Source organism: Meriones unguiculatus, chromosome 11, assembly GCF_030254825.1.
Source record: "Meriones unguiculatus strain TT.TT164.6M chromosome 11, Bangor_MerUng_6.1, whole genome shotgun sequence".
NCBI lineage: Eukaryota > Metazoa > Chordata > Mammalia > Rodentia > Muridae > Meriones > Meriones unguiculatus.
The window spans coordinates 41,449,347-41,463,172 of record NC_083359.1 but is presented as its reverse complement, the minus strand read 5'-3'; the positions used below and the strand labels follow the sequence as shown (position 1 = coordinate 41,463,172).

Sequence of the window (13,826 nt, the reverse complement as noted above, 5' to 3'; positions counted from 1 at the left end):
GGAGAAGAGGTCACCACCTCTGCTGTGTCTCTCTCCTCTTTGCTTGAACGGCACCCACCCTTCAGCTTTCCCCCAGGAATAACCACAGCTCCTGCCTGGCTGATCTTTTATCCCTTAACTGCTGTTCCTTCACCTGCAGGAGGGAAAAAAAAAAAAAAAAAGCCTGACTTTGGCTCAGTGTCAAAGAAAGTCCAGGGCTCAGCAGCCCCTTTCAAACAGCCTGGTGGGTCCAAGCCAGTAAATGATCAGACATTCAGGGCAAATGGCAATGGCTTCACCACCACTGGGGCAGGGCATACACTGCTTCTCCTCCCTGTCTAGCAAGAGAAACTTTGAGATACTGAGAATAACCAGATGCTAATGATTTAAAGGAAGGGGGGTGCTGAGGATCACACCCATGGATTTATGCATGCTAGGCAAACACATTAGCACCAAGCTATGCTCCCAGCCCTGTTTTAGTTTGAGACAAGGTCTCCCTAAGTTTTCCAGGCTGGGCTGGAACTCACTCTGTAGACTGGGCCTGTAGAAGTCAAGTGAAGTCTACCAAAAGGAAAACCAGCCAATTCTTTTTCCTTAAGTTGGAAGCAGGTAATTCAAAAGAAAAGTACTATCCACTTACTCTATCTTTCTGGGAGGAATTGTGCAGTTAATCTCCCATAGCTGAGGAGAAGGACTTTTTTACAGAACAACCACCAGATGAAAGTAGAAATGTTGACAGACTCTGAGTCACCACTGTGGATTCTCAAGAGGAAATCTCCAAGCCCAGCAGACTCCTCGAAGAGTATGAGACCAACAGATGAGGGCTGCTGAGGGGCTGGTGAAAGGATTCAAACAAAGTGCTCAGCGCCCACAGCTTAGTGTGTGCACACAAGGAGAGCCCACACCATCAGGCCAGGCTCCCCAGTGTCCTGTGCCTCTAGCTATGACCAGTAGGGCCAAGACTTTTGAGGGCTCTTCTGAAAATTGCTGTGCCTGGACCTAACCACAGCCTTCAGACCCGACTCCCTGGCTGCACTGGGTGCTGGACAAACAGCAAGGGCAGTGACACCCAACAGACAGACACGTCACCTTTGACATCTGGTCTCTTCCAAAGGCCAATCACATTAAAGATACAAAAGTACATGAGGGAAAAAACAACAAAACAAAACAACAAAATGAAGAGAGACTAGGTAACCTAGGACTAAATGTAATGCCTGAACTTGTACCATAAAAAAAAAAATCAAATAAAAACATTTCAGTGAAATTAGGACACATGTGTATGGAAGCTACTGGCTAGTAGACGGAAGGTATTATGCAACAGCTGTTTATTTTCTTAGATGAGGTAGGGTCTCACAGGATAAGGTCTTCTTCAGGAGACACATGCTGAATCATCGAGGAGTGAGGTATTCTGGTTTCTATTTTAAATGATTTAGTTTTTGTGAGGAGGCTTGTTTGATTTTGTTTTTAAGTGTAGTAGAATCACAGCAATCCTGAGTCAACCCTGGCATCCCTGGGCCTCAAGGCAGCTGTGTGCCTCAGTTTCTCAGCCATGATCTCAGGAAGATTCTAAAAACTCCACTAGAGTCATGGAAAACTATGATACAAGCTGGCAATGTCTACAAGCTCAGCTCCACATCTGTCTCCCTGGCCTAGGCACACTCCCCTGACATTCGTTAACAGCCTCTTCCGTGCAAACTCCCCTCGGATAGGCCATAAACAGGATATGTGCCCCCTCCTTTACCTTCATCATACCCCTGCAGCTGCCACGATGCCTGTCCATGCTTCTGCTGCCGCCTGCTTTCCTCAACGTCCCTTTCCTACACATCATGCCTGATTTCTACCTTGCTCGTAGAACTATCTGCTCCCTCCTTCTCCTAGGAAACCTCTCCTCAGACTCCATGCCACTCCCTGCTCAGTCCAATGCTCCATCAGACCCTCTGCTTTCTTCCCTCTGTGGCAGAGGCAGGCATTAGCGTAAGGCTTTCCTCAAGGAAAGCATGAGGCAAGATTTCTAAAAGCTCCCCCTCGTGCAAGGCAGGGATCATAGGCCCAAAGGCTCCTGAGAATGTGAGATGCCACAGACACAGGGTTAACTGGTTTGAAAATCAACAAAAATGAATCTTAAGTTCCTTCCTTTAGAAAAAGTGGAAAAAAGGGAACATACACCAGTGACTGACACAGGGCACTGGAGTACACCAGGAATACAGGCTTATGGGCTCAGGGCCTAAAGTGGAGGGTGACAGAAGCAACAAAGTATTCAGAGCTCATTTGTTCAAATGAGCAGCTGCCTGTGGGTGAGAAGCCATCTTCATAGCTGCCTGTGCTGCTTCCAAGACTGCAGAGTAGGAAAATGAATAATTTGAAGAGTGACAAGAAACAAACACCCACCTCTCTATTTCCAAACAGCATCTCTCTTAAAACCCAAGTCTTCATGCTCTGAAGGGAACCCGTACCATATATATTGAGCACATATGATTTGAGACACATCTCTTCAAACCCAAAATAATGATATAGGAGGATTCCACTGGTAGGAGATTCTAGAACTGGCTAAAAAAAAAAATTAATGAGACTAGTAATTAAAAATCGGTTATGGAGGAGGGATTGGAGATGGATTTAAGGGTTGTCAAAAACATACAGAGTAGAGGCTGAGAGTGTGGCCAGTTGGTAGATTGCCTGCCTATCAAGTACAAAGCCTTGGGTACTGTATGAGCCAGACTGATGGTGCACAGTAACTAAAATCATAGCTTTTAGAAGGCAAAGCCAGGAGAAGCAGCAGCTGTTCAAAATCATTTTACAGGGTGAGTTTGAAGTCAGCGTGAAATACATGAGAATGTTTCAAAAACAACAACACACACATACGGAAGGCAGACAGGATCGTGTACATCTGTGACCCCAGGACTGAGAGAATCAGGCAGGATAATAGTGAGTTTGAGACACCTAATACATAGCTAGACCTACGTCAAAATATAAATGGTACCAACCACGCCTCCTGACACCAAATCCACATACACCTAGCTTACCAAGCTGTGCGTCTGGCCACATGCTCGTCACCTCTCAGGTAAAAACAGTGCCAGATGGTGAGGTCCCAAGTCCAGGCCCAAACTTTTATCTTTGAGTCAAAAATTCTCTCCATTTCATACTAAAAACCGATTTAATCATTAATTTATCAAATTTGTATGACAAAGTTAGGCTCTGCTCAGCACACTAGTCACAGCAATGAGCAGAGTTCAGAAACCCTTGGTCACACAGAAGAGGGTGGCACACTGGAGTCCCATTTACTATACACTAAAATACAGCTTGCTACCAAGAGGAATCCTGCGACAAAGACAAAAAGTACATTAGTGGGAGTGTGCTTCCAGCCACTCTGCAGAGGGACACCACTTCCTTGCTCAGTCACAGAGACCACAAGGAAAATGACAGAGACCCTTCTTTAAGCATCCCCGGAGAAGTACACCAAGACACACTGAGCTGCAGTAGGAGATATCTAAATGGCGTCTATCTGTGTGGCTAGTTGGCAACTCTTTTCATGGCCAACATCAGGCTGGTGAACAGGAAGGACAGGAAGAACAAGGACCCAGCTGGAAGAGAACACAAGACTGAGGCCAGAAGATGTGGCACAGAGGCCAAACCCTACAGTCCATCACTGAAGAGACAAGTCTCCTGTTTTACTTTGCTTTCTATTGCAATGATGAGACATTCTGGCCAAACACAAGCTGGAAAGAAAGATTACCAAAAATCCAAACAGGATTATCTCCTGTTCTTAGTAGTGAAAAATAAGAACTAGATGATTGTGTTCTGGGCTGTCAGGTTCACACCATTAGAGCAGTCAGCACTCACAAGGCCCAGGCTTGTCTGGACGGAGCCCACAATTAGGCCACTGGGATCAGGGCAGGAGCTGTTAGATGGGGTGAGTTCAGAATAAAATTCCTAATTTAACTCAACGAAAGGATTTTGAAAACAAAGCATCAAAACTACCTACACATAATACTAGATTTCTGAAGGTGGAAATAGAAAAGATAGTAAAATATTGCTCATACCTCTAATCCCAGCATTCAGGAGGCTGAGGCCAAAGGATGATGAGTTTATGACCAGCCTGGGCATTATAGAGGGTTCTAGGCCAGCCTGAGCTATATTTCAACACTTCGTTTTAAAATATAAGAATCCAGCAGTTGGGCTCAGAAGTTCAAGCTCATCCTCAGCTGTGGAGAAAGCCTGATAGCAGTCTGGTCTACACAAGACCCTGTCTGAAACAAGAAGACAGGAAAATATCTGCTTGGCACACTTGACCAAAACAAAGCCAGACTTCCTGGAGGGTTCACCCCATCCAAGAACTCGAGCTGGACAACAGCCACAGGAACTCCTTCTGCTGGAGGGAGCAGGAGTGGAAACCTGGCTACCCAGCTTAAGGGGGAAACTCTCGGGCAGAAGGATTTGGTTTCAGCGTCTCTCACCGCACCCTCCCTGCAGCAGACCAGCCCTCCTGCCTCATCAATCCCTCCATCTCTAATGGGGCTGGTTTTTCAAGTGTTTTCTCTCTCCTCTGTTATTCCATCTACATTCTTCCAGAATATGCACACACACACACACACACACACACACACACACACACACACTGAAAGTGTTAACTTTTGTGTAAATTACCACCTGATCATGAAGTCAACTTGTTTTGGCATCTGGGATCAAACCCATGCTCAGGCACCCTGGGTATCCATTCTGCCAAGGTGCAGCAATCACAGCAGAAGACCTTAAATGAATACTAAAAGGTAAACACACTCCTGTCTGAATTTTCCTCAAGAATCATGGCAGATGCTTATGTCCTCTGCTACTCACTTTCATACTATTTGAGCCTTCTGCAATGAGCTTTTATTATCACTAATAAAAATTCTGAACACATTTTATATTAAAATAATCTAATGGGTTGCTTTAAGTAATAACAAGGAAATTTTACTGTCTTCAAGTTATGAATAGAATCAATACCTACTAAGTGCTAACTAAGATAGGCTGAAAGCTGACTTGTAAGCCCATGAACCTCTGCAAGGCACCTGTGCCCTGATGCTGGAAATAACTGTTCTAAACTAAAGCTGTGAAGAAGCAACAAGGAGGCACTTGGAGGTGGGCTGCTGTGCTGCCTTGCACAAACACCTTAAGGGCCTCTTGTGTTAGCAGCGACCTAACACTAGTGCTTATGCGAATCTAAAGTTAAGACCTTCGCAAGTTTTAATGCAAGCATTTCATAAAAGGCTTAAAAATAAGCAAAAACAAAAAACAAAAACAAAACAACAACAACAAAAACACCCTCTGTTTTTAGAAGGAGAGGGATGCTCTTACGCTACTTGTGAAAAATACATGGGCTGCAGATGTAGCTCACTGGTGAGGCATTTGCCTAGTGTGCACAAGGCCCTGGGTTTAATCCTTACCACTGCAAAAGACAAAAGGAAAACAAGTGCAGGGGCCAGAGAGTTGGCTCGGTGGTTAGGAACCCTTACTGGTCTTCCAGAAGACCCAGGATCAGTTTCCAGCATCCCCACATTGATTCCCAAACACGCTTTCTTAAGTCCAGTTCCAAGGGATCTGATGTCCTCTTCTAACCTCTGCTGGCCCTGCACACGTGGCACACACGCACACACTCAGGCACATACACATAGAATAACTATTTTTTAAGAAGGAAGAAATAGAACAGACGGCAGAAATTTAAATCTGGTACTCATCCCACCCCCACCCAACTGTCACTGGCTTCTTGCAGGTCCTCCAAGGGAAATTATTTTTTAGTGGCTTCTCACAGGTCCTGTGAGGGAAATTTCACGTAAGGAGAGGGCTTGCCTGGTAAGCAGCTGGTGGGCTGCACATGGGCCCAGACTGTGCTCCTTTGCCAGGCCGGGCAGTTTTTGCACACACCTCAGTGAAAGGTTAATAGGAGAGGCAAGAGGATAAGCCAAGTAACCTGAAACGCAGTGTAGGAGAGCAGCAGAGCACGCGGTGAGCCACTTACAGATGGTACAGCTGAGGTTCCAGCAGGCATCTTTCAAACAGACCGAAGTGTGAACAGCATTCCACAGCACTCTGTGAAACCTCATGGCACTAACATCTTCCAGGAAAAAAAGCCCTTTCCATACTTAAGAAGAAGGAAAAAAATCACCCACCTATTTCCAAATCTTTGTGCCCAAAGCAACCCCATTTCTGGAACATAGGGGGGGGAAATGTCTTTCTGAGTCTGCTAGCACACTTTGCTAGTTAGCACAGATCAGAATCAAACTCTTGAAAGGAGAAAAAAAAAAGATTTTATTACACATATGAGTATTTTGCTGACGTGTATGTCTACATTCTGCCATTGTCAGAAAAGGGCACTGGCTCCCCTGTACCTGAAGTTACAGATGATTGTGTGAGCTGCATGTGTCCTCTGCAAGAACAGCAGGTACTCTTTACCACTGAGCCCAACCCATGCCCCACAGGATCAAACTGTTGATCCTGCAGCATGCCCCAGAGCCTCACCAGTGCTGGGATAACAAGCATGAGCCATCACACTGGCTTCACTTTTTTTTTTTTTAAGATTTATTTACTGTGTGTGTGCCTGCAAGCATTTATGCACAAGTGCTCCGTGCCCATGGAGGCCAGAAGAGGGCATCAGGTCCCCTGGAGCTGGAGTTTGGGGTGGTTGTAAGCAGCTGGTGTAAATTAGGAGGCAAACCCAAGTCCTCTGCAGCATTCTTAACTGCAAAGCCATCTCCATCCTTCCAGTTTGTTTGTTTTGTTGTTGTTGTTTTAGTAAGAATAACTATTCCAAAAAAGTAAACAAATAATGCTGATAGCTTTGAAAACCAGTTTATTGGCTAGTGACATGGTCTTGCTATGTAGCCCATGCTTACTTGAAAATTCATTAGATATCTCAGGCTGGCTTCAGACTTGTGACAATCTTCCTGCCTCCACCTCCTAAATGCTGGGATTAGAAGTGTGTGCATTACACCCTAAAAACAGTCTTTTAAAGTAACAAAATACCTTTCACCTTCTTATGGGCACAATGGCAACGAGGACTTTCTCCACCATTTGTTCTTAATCTCTAGTCACAACCATCTCTTCTTCCCTGGAGCTCTGAATCTGTCTTTTGCCATTTATTTCTAGCATCAGTGCCCAAAATATCACACTATTCCTAGGGTGCTGGGTTTAAATGGCAACATTAAGAGTCTATTTTAGGATAAAATAGGTAGTCATCTACTTATAATTTAAAAATCTCTGTGCTGTAATACTCACAATTCACCTTCCCACCCCCATGAGACAAGGTCTCTCTATGTAGCCCTCACTGCCCTGGAACTCACTATGTAGCCCAGGCTGGCTTTGAACTCACAGAGATACACCAGCCCCTGACCCTCAAATCCTGGGATCAAGGATCTCACCACTTTTTGTGGGTACTTGTCTCTCTTGGCCAGGTGGACACTGAGGTAAGGACGTGAGAGGGGGTCAGGGAGTTCACCTTTACATGCTGTCACTTTCCTAGCCACTGAAGCTTGGAGCTGTGACTACCTCAGTTACTGTATGACCCTGCCAGCCTCTGGAGCGAGGTACTTTCGCTGCTTATAAAGTACTGCTCAGCACTACGCTAGACCCCAAACTACTTTCTGTTCTTGTCACCCTATAAACCCTTAGCAGCCCCCTTAGAGCTCAGAAGAGACTAATCTCTTCTATATTAGTCTTTGCAATTTAAACACACGGGCCAATTGGCAGTGTGACTTATCTGGGCTTCAGACAGACCCTCCACTGTCCATTCATCCATCCTCCATCAGAGACCATGCTGAGAGGAATGATGCACTGGAAAGGAGTCTGCCCTGAAGTTATCAAAGTTACTTCTAAACATGTGCTGAATCAAATCCAGTGTCTGACCTGGGCCTGAAACAGACCCCGCACCTCCAGTGCCTTTCTGCAGACCAGCACTGTACTGGGAAGCACTTCACACTGCATAAGCAGGACCCGCCACAAGCACAGTGCGTAACTCCCGGCCATGCCTGCTGCAGAGGACCAACCAAGGTGTCACGACTCTTCCTGGAGACGGTGGAGGTATGATGCACACGTGGAGGAGCCACCCCTTAAAAGAAGACGTGAGTGTCTGGCGCTCAAGCTCCAAGGACTCCTGTCTCCACCTGCTACGCTGCACTAAGAGGCGCACTGGGGCACCGACGGTTTCTGGTCACTAGTACTCGCTGGGCACGGACAACCTCTGCTTCCTGGCCAGGGTTCGGGGCTGTCTTTGATCCCTCAGACCTGACATCCAGAAGTCTCTCTTCCATTCTGGTCAGAAGCATGTTGCTGCTATGCAACTTGGACAAGTCAAATCTAAAGATACTCTCCACACAGTGTGTGCGTGGTTAATCAAACAGTGACAAAGTCTCAAGTTAGGACTGAAAGAAGCTAAAGACAGTAAAGACAGGGCACACATAGACTTAAAAAAAAAAAAACACAACAAAATTCTATGTTTTATGCTGGTGCTGGGGTGTCAATACTGGACTAGACCTGATTTTGTGACACGTTTTTACCAATTTTCATAGAAACCTTGCCCAGGAAGCCTGATGTATGGAGTCTAGGTCTACAAGACGAAATTCTAGCAAACCACAACCTGTTGAAGGAGCCAATGCCTAACCCACCACGAATGGGCTTAGGTCCTGCATATTACTTATTGCATACAAAACCCCTGAAGGAGGTGCGTAGGCTTCTGCTCACTGCCGTGCCCAGGATACCCCTTTAGATTCCTCTAGTCTTTAATCCTATCAGCACTAACTGCGCAGTTCACTGGTGGGGGTGTGTTTTTCTGTGGGTGTAGTTCTCTGCTGCTTTGTGTCCAGGACCCCCTCCTCCTGACACGGCAGCCTGGAACACGGTCACAGGGCTTCTAAAACTTTCCTCCATGTCACATGGTTGTGCGGACTCAAGTATTTACACAGATTATTTCTGGAGCAACATGACTGCCTGCTGGGTCAGACAAACACTAAGTCAGGGGGTTGTGTTTTCAGTGCTGTGACAATGGAAAACCTCTGTATACCTGGCAACCTTCTCTCTCGATTTGCACTCCAGCGAGCCACACTATTGGTCTGTCAGGACAAAAGTGACAAGAATAACCCCAAAGCACATGGCAAGGACTTGGCAGAGTTAAGAGATCAATAAAGCAGCCAAAGTTTACCTTTATTGCAGCCTGTGTTCCCCAAGCCTTGGGTTTTGACACCAGTGGGGCCAGGCAGGCATTTGCTGGAGGTTCAGAAAAGGCCCAGAGTACCCTCTCTACAGCCTCAGCCCAATTTTCCTAAAAGACAATAGCACTGTTCATAGACGCCCTCTTCTCCTTGGCAAGCATTTTTTTTTCCAATTCAGAAGAAACAAGACAGTCGATAATGGAGGGTCAGTTTAGCTCCCGTTTGCTGCAATACCCAAAATGCTGCTGTAATGAAAAGACGCAGAGGCTTCGAAACCCAAGCAGGGTCTTCTGCTTTCACGAGTGCAAACAAGTCGGCAATTACCACCAGTGCAACAAGTCCCCGAAGAGAAGCAGGAGCTAGGAGACAACCAGACTCCTCACCTCCAACAAACCCAGCGGATGCCGCCTCTCCATCTCCCAATTCCTGCGATCAGTGGCTGAGGGTCCCCGGAAAACCCAGCTCCCGACGCCCCACCGCGCCCCTCGCCGCCCCCGCCACACAGACTGGGCGCCACGAAGTGCACCACGCAGGGGTGGGGAGCGGGACGCGCTCTCCGGGAAACCCTGCCTCCTCCGGCCGGCCAGTGCCCTCCGGGCCGCAGAGCGAATGCCCACCGCCCCGACTTGCACCCGCCGAGGCCCCGACTGCCTCACCTCGGACGGGAGCCGGCGGCAGCGGACGGCGTCGCGGGCTCAGCGCATCCTGGGGGAGCCGGGAAGCCGGACGTGGGACTGCGGGGTCTCCCCTGCGACGGGTTATGTAACCGGCAGGGGCCGCAGCCGGGACAGAGAAGGCGGCCCCGCGGCACTTCCGCCTCTCGCGCTCAGCCGGCAGCGCAGCCCGGAAGCTCATTGGCCGCTGGGCCATGTGGCACCGCCCTCCCTGACGACACCGCCACCATCTTGGGAGCGGGCAAGCCTCGGGCAGCTGGCGGCCCTCTCCCGAAGCCACCCGCAGCGGCCGCGGAAGCTCAGGAGAGTTGCCGGCCGCCGAGCCGCCCTAGAGTGCGTGCGTGCGTGGACCCGGCGGCAGGCCGGGGTCCCTGCGCCTTCCGCGATCAAGCGGCTCGGAGGAGCCAGGAGGCCTCCCAGGCCCCGAGACGCTTCCGCCGCTGGCCTGCTCTGGAGGTTAGTAGACGCCAGCGCCGGTGATTGCTGGAAGCCCCGACTCGATGGCACCACCCCGCGCTAGCGCCGACAGCCTCTAGAACTGGGCTGTCACTGCAGTGGGCAAGCAACAGTGGCCTTCAGGACGGGGGTGGGAGTGGTGGCGGTGCAGGTTCTATATCCAGATACAATTCAAAGATAATTCCGTTCTTGTTAGCAGAGAACGCGTGGGCAGTTTATCCTGTACTTTCAGCTAACTACAATGATCTGCATTAACAAAAACAAAAAGAACTGGTAGCGAGGGTCTAAAACAACCTGTAAAATGTATTTAGTATCCAAGATAACATCATATATCAAAATATTTTTGTGTCTCGAACTGCAAAACATCACTATCTCAGAAATATCAAAGCCGCCGTATTCTTTTAACATTTTGACAGATGAGGTCTACCTCAGGATTTTAGAATTTTGGGGTTGTGTGTGTAGCTGGACGATAGAGGGCTTGTGCGTGGGGCTGGGTTCCATCCTCAGCAACACACAGTGTTCACCAAGAATGGTGAAACAAGATACAAATCAACCACGAATAGTTAACTGTCTTGCCTGTGGAGTAGGTGTATAGCTAGCAGAGCCTATGGGAAGCAACCTGTATTTATATTTTCTTTTTGTGCCTGTGTAAGTCGTTAATCTTTAAAGACTGGAAAATCACTCGGACAAAATGGAGACTGTTACATAATTTACAACTCTGTAGGCCTGAGGTATCTACTCCGTGCTACTGTATGCAAGCAGCTGTGACAAACATGTTTGGACCCATTCAGGGCATTTTGAACGGTCAACGCAATTATACTTCGTGTGTCATTTACTATAACTAGCTGTAGGAAAATTATTAATATTGACCTTGGTGTGTTGGTACACACTTGTAATCCCAGTACAGGAGAGGCAAGAGGGAATGTGATGTATGCAACTTGTGTCACATTCTTGAAATAACATTGATAAACTGTTAAGTGCATACTCCATTTTTCAAATATTCAGATTTGAAATGTCAACATACAAAGGCGAGGCTATGAAAAGGAAAGAGCCCACTCTCCACTCCGCTCCATTTCCTACTTGCTGGAACGAAATGGTAAACCCATTTAGTGAGAGAGGAGCCGCAAAGCCCTCCCCACATCCTCATCACATGATCTGGGCTGGCATTCAGCATCAGCTTTGAACTCCGACATCTGACAGGATTCCCAAGTGAATAGAAAGGACAGTAACAATGTTCTGTTATGAATAACACAGGTAGGGCTGACGACATGGCTCAGCAGTATAAGAAACTTGTTGCTCTTTTAGAGGGTCCAGGCTCAGGTTCCAGCACCCTTGTGGTGGTTCACAAACACCTGTAATTCCAGTTCCAGGGGATCTCATGCCCTCTTCTGAACTCCCTGAGCACTTCACACACGTGGTATACAGACATATATGCAGGAAAAACATTCTTACACATAAGAGAGAGCACCTGCTTTGAGTCAGGATCAAAACATGTGGAGCAAATTGACCATGTGAGCACACAGTGTCTAGTATGGGGATGTGTTGGAGGCAGTACCATGGAGGGCTCTCTCCTAACATTGATGGTGAGCCTTACAAGGGTAAAGAGATGATGCACACCCTAAACACTTCTTTATTTCTTTATAGTCAATGTTCTGTTTAACAGAGACTATACTAACCTGAGTCTTTAAAACCCCTCTATCTTTCAGTAATAACAATTTAAAAAATAACACATGAACTGCTTGTATAATTGAAAAAATGTTTGTATTTGTGTGCGACTGGGGGAAGGGCAGGGAAGGAGAAAGGCCGAGAAACTGGCTCTTGCTATTTATCTGTGGTTTGCTTCAAATTCATGCTGTTGCCTCAGCCTTCTGAGTGCAGGCATACACCACCACACTAGTCTCTGGCTACTAGAGACTAGTAGCCTCACTATGCAGCCACTATGCACTGGCTGGCCTGGAACTCAATGTGGAAACCGATTGGCCTTGAATTCTAAGATCTGCCTGCCTCTGCCTCCTGACTGCTGATATTAAAGGCCTGTACCACCATGCCAAACCACAGCAGTTATTTTTAATTAAATAAGATTTGATCTTACTTAATATCTTCAGAGCTTCAGACAGAAGATAATTGGCTAGAGAGAAAACTTCTATTCATATAGATTTGATTACTACCATTGATACATTAAAGGTGAAAATGGAAAATCTTGCAGATGATGGACTTTTTTAGACTGTATGTGTCATATATGCACATATATGTACATGGAAGGATGTTTAAGGAGGTTTTGTTTCATGACTTAAAGTTAGGTTTGTATTTATGTCACAGTTAATAGTTAATAAACAATATAAGCATATATTAATAGAGAAAAATTCTATATCCATTTATAATAAAAACAGCAGAATGGGAGTGTTTTGCTATTACAGTGTATTGGGCACTTCAAGGCAAAAACAGCATTATAGGAAGTGGATGTGGAATAATGAAAAGATTTATTTATTTTATGTATATAGACGTTTTATCTGCATGTACATCCATCTACACCAGAAGAGGTCATCTGATCCCATGAGATTACAGTTATAGATGGTTATGAGCCCCATATGTGTGCTGGAAATTGAACTCAGGACCTCTGAAAGAGCAGCTAGTGCTCTTAACATCTGAGACATCTCTCTAGCCCAGATTTGGAAACATTTTTAACTGCATATATTAGGTAGCCAGGAAAAATTACAAAGGAAACATAACTGATAATGGAGAAAGGAGAAAATGATTCATATAGTCAGTTAATACAAATGGTAGTGGGTGTGCTGGTGCATGCCTCTAATCCCTCTGTCTCTGGGAGACAGAAGCAAGTGGATCTCTGTGAGTCTGAGGTGAGCCTGGTCTACAAAGAGTCTAGGATAGCCAAGGCTACACAGAGAAACCCTGTCTTGAAAAACCAAAACCAAACCAAAACAAAACAGATGAGGCAAAAAAATGATGGTAGAAAGATAGCAAGGAAACAATACATAGTAAACAACACTAGAAATGTCAGGCAGCCATCTGAAAAGTATCAAGAAATAATGTTTGTTTTGTTTGTGAAACTAGTAGTCCAGGCTGTCCTCAAACTGTGGAACAGAGGATGACCTTGAACCCCTGGTTTTCCTCCCTCCACCTCGGTCTGTAATGCTTCAGTTAGTAGAGAGTGAGAGCATCACACCCAGTGTGTTTGGGGACCAGACCATGTTTGGCAGGCACTTACTTTTCCCATCCTTGTTTACTTTACACTTTTAACCTCATCTCTTTACTCTCAGCAAGTTCAAGCTTTCATGTTTCCTGCTTCTTGACCCACTTGTTTGGCTTGGTAGTCAACACCTCCAAGACTGAGGAAAATGTTGACTCCATCCATTTCAGGGCTAACCTCTCTGGTCAGATGCTATTACTACTACAAGCTTAGTTTCTGGTTTTCTTTTCCCAGAGTTTTTATTTTGTGCAGTTAGATGGTCAGAGCAAGTTAGGTCTTCTCTTAGTGCACTGAAGCATGACAGGCCAAACCCTAAGGAACCTTTATTCTTCATAC

The 13,826-nt window shown here is 46.3% G+C and overlaps 1 protein-coding gene across 6 annotated transcripts in view; it reads right to left on the bottom strand.

Annotated features, from left to right (window-relative positions):
* The window catches only part of Naa60 (N-alpha-acetyltransferase 60, NatF catalytic subunit), a 35,547-nt gene that overhangs the window by 10,774 nt on the left and 10,947 nt on the right, over nt 1–13,826 (bottom strand). For 3 of the 6 annotated variants that reach the window (XM_060364080.1, XM_021632457.2, XM_060364082.1), the window contains exon 1: nt 9,809–9,973. The exons of 2 other annotated variants lie outside the window; for them this stretch is intronic. The gene's annotated coding sequence lies outside the window, so the exon portion shown is untranslated. Of the gene's footprint in view, nt 1–9,142; nt 9,263–9,808; nt 9,974–13,826 lie in introns of those variants that run through there. One more of the 6 variants, XM_060364079.1, reaches the window with a different exon arrangement.